This window comes from Lipotes vexillifer, unplaced genomic scaffold (assembly GCF_000442215.2).
Source record: "Lipotes vexillifer unplaced genomic scaffold, Lipotes_vexillifer_v1.1 scaffold774, whole genome shotgun sequence".
NCBI classification, from domain to species: domain Eukaryota; kingdom Metazoa; phylum Chordata; class Mammalia; order Artiodactyla; family Lipotidae; genus Lipotes; species Lipotes vexillifer.
Window position 1 is genome coordinate 398,794 of NW_006788102.1, and position 2,968 is coordinate 401,761.

The 2,968-nt window shown below is 53.0% G+C and overlaps 1 non-coding gene across 1 annotated transcript; it reads right to left on the minus strand.

The window, feature by feature from the left end:
- Positions 1-2,895: 2,895 nt before the first annotated feature.
- TRNAG-CCC (transfer RNA glycine (anticodon CCC)) lies at positions 2,896-2,968 on the minus strand. The gene has a single exon. It is a non-coding gene; the product is annotated as a tRNA-Gly (tRNA).

A 2,968-nucleotide genomic window follows, 5' to 3' on the forward strand; every position in this document is an offset into this window, starting at 1 on the left:
AACTTTCTGCTGGATTGGGTTCTGGTCAGTGAGGTTCCATCAGTCTTTGTGTTTCGTTTCCAACCTTGTCATGGAATAAGTGTTCCCAAAAGGTACACTGTTCCCTGGAGGAGGCTGGAGCCAGGCTGCCCCAAACTCGTTTGGGAAGCAGATGCTCCTGGAAAGCTTGCGGCCCCATGTAGCTCTCTTGAGACTGCGCTCTCGGGATCCCAGCCCGTCCCAGGGTCACAGCTGTGGGCACCTGTGGTTCACGCCCTGGCACGGGAGGTGGGAGGCTGAGCATCACCGGGATGTGCGTCATCCTTTCTCGCTGTCAAGATACACGTGGGGCATTTTGCTCAAGTCACAAATTATTTCAGCAGGTGACCCTTAGAGAAAGCAGTTGGTACCATCACAGACATCTTTTCTGGGACAACAATTAAATCATGTTTGTTTTTTCTTTTTAAGTTTATGAATGGATTGCACAACAATGTAAAAATAAAGTTCATCCTAATATGATGTGCACATCTTGCTTAAAAACATCCTCAGTCATCCTGTGTAGAGCGATTTTTCCATCTCGTACTGCATGCAGCAGAAACCTCTTGGTTTTCTTTAAGACGAGCTGAAAAGACAGCAGATGTTAAACATGACGCTAGGTGTTGCCTCAGCACCGTACGAAGCTGTGTCGCTACAGGTAAGCATGCATCTTACAGTCCGTTGTAAAATACCATCACCCTTCCTGCCTGAAAAACGAGTCCTTTTGTAAGTATTTTCAATACAACAACAATAATCCAGGAAGTGGGTTGCAGAGTGAATCGGCGTGAGGTGAGGGTGGTGAATGGGCACAGCGAGGGGGCGTGGGGGGGGCGTCACCGTGTGACCCGCCTGCGGTCGTGCCAAGGTCGTGTGTGGGACCATCTCCTCTGGGGCACTGTCATTCACCTCGAGTCGTTTCACACACTTAGAACCAGGTCTTGAATGCAGGCTCTCCAGACCTCAAGGGCCACCTCGCTCGCAGGAAGCCCAGCACCCACGATGTAACTTTGGGGAGGAAAGAAGTGCTTTTGTTTTCCTATGCGTTCTGTGTGTAAGTAGTAACGGACTCTACTGATGTAAAACCATAGCTGTGATCATTCGGAGAAATCAAATAAATGCTTCAAAACCCTCGAGTTCTTACTTTTTCTGGGAAGTCCAGCAGTTTCCCTGTTGGCCACACACACAGATCTCCAGGTGACAGGGTGGCCCATCCCTTGTAGTGACTGCTGTGGGCTCCGGCTTTCCGGGAAGACGTTAATTTGAGGATGCTGACGGACGGCTTAAGATAAAGGTACACGTCACAACGTAGGCCCTGGTAGAAAATTTCAGAGGTATTTGTAATTTCTAGCAACTTTCGACAAAATTTTGTGCTTTCGTTGAGTTCGAAAGAGATAGGAGGTGGACCGTATCAAGTGTGCGGGTGGGCTGGGAGCGACTGGTGGGGGCAGAGAAGCACCCACAGGGCCCGGACCCCATCACGTGATGTGGAAGCCAGGGAAGGAATTCTGATGCTGCTGCGAGCGGGCGTTCTGTGGGAACGTGATTGGCTTGTACTGTTTCTCCTTCCCTTGAGCCAAATTCAGTTCCAGAGAACACCCCTCAAAAGTTTCAGTACGTATCATAAAACCAAGTAAGACTGGTGGACCTAATTTGTGGGAAACAAAAAGAGGGTGACGTCAGCGGCCACAATCAGCTGTGGCCCACCCTTCACAGAGAAGTGGGTCCCTGTGGGAAGACGGTCTCAGGTCTCTGCAGCGGGGAGGCCGTCCCTCTCGCAGGCCCTCGGGGGCCTCCGAGGGAGGGGAGCCGGTTCCCGGAATTCTGGGAATACTTAGGTCTGCTTCAGCGCGTGATGCCACCACACACACGGGGCTGCTGACACCTGCCGCTCGGGGCACCCGAGCCGCTCGGCCAGTGCTGCGGTGCAACCGTCCTCTGGGTTTCGGGTTTGTCTCCCCAGCAGACTGCGAGCTCCTGGGGCAACGGGTGCATGTGGTCCCCTTCTGTGTGTCGGGTGCCCAGCACAGAACTGCTCCTGTCAAGATGCATCCAAGAACGAACTGGTGGTTGGAAGGGGGCGGGGGTCACAGCAGAACCACTGGCTGATCTGAGGGTGTGTATATCGTCAGCATGCCAAACTGATGGACAGTTGTTCGCTCGGCCCTCTGCTGCTCCTGCCACCGAGAATCTAGCTGGGGATGCAGGTGACACAGTGAAACTTCTCCGAGATTGTTTTCCTGCTCACTGACCGTGTCCTTTAGCCCATGTTTTATTTGACCTCTCAAAGCTTTCAACGCTGTTCACACGTCCCTTCGTGAAACATGTGGTGTCTCTGGTCGCACGCTCTCTCCTTCCTCTGCGGGGGAGGATGTGGGGAGCTCCTCCTGTGTCTCCTTTGCAGGCTGACACCCCTCCCGGAGCCATGACGTGTTGGCCTCAGGGACGCAGAAAGCCCTCTTCCTTTCTTCCTATTTCTCGGCAACGTCACACAAGGCCACAGCTTCGGCTGGCTTTCTGTTTTCCTATAGAGATTCCCAAATTCGAATCTGCAGCCCAGACCGCTGCTCCCAACACCCACGTCCCTTGGATCTTTCAGTAGCAACTCTCTCCAGGAGGACCAAATCCATGGTCGCACACGGACACACACGTGAAGCTGGGGCCTCCCTGGGCCCCCCCGCATTGATGAATAGCATCCCTGTGAGGGATTTAAGTTAGAATTTAGGAGTTGCTCTGGAACACCTGTCCTTTCCCTGACTCCCCAAGTCTGTGCTGTCACCAAGCCCTTTTGATTTTTTTTTTTTTTTTAATATTTATTTGGCTGCGCCAGGTCTTAGTTGCAGCACGTGGGATCTTTAGTTGCGGCATGCATGGGGGATCTAGTTCCCCGACCAGGGATCGAACCCGGGCCCCCTGCGTTGGGAGCGCAGAGTCCCAGCCACTGGACCACCGGGGA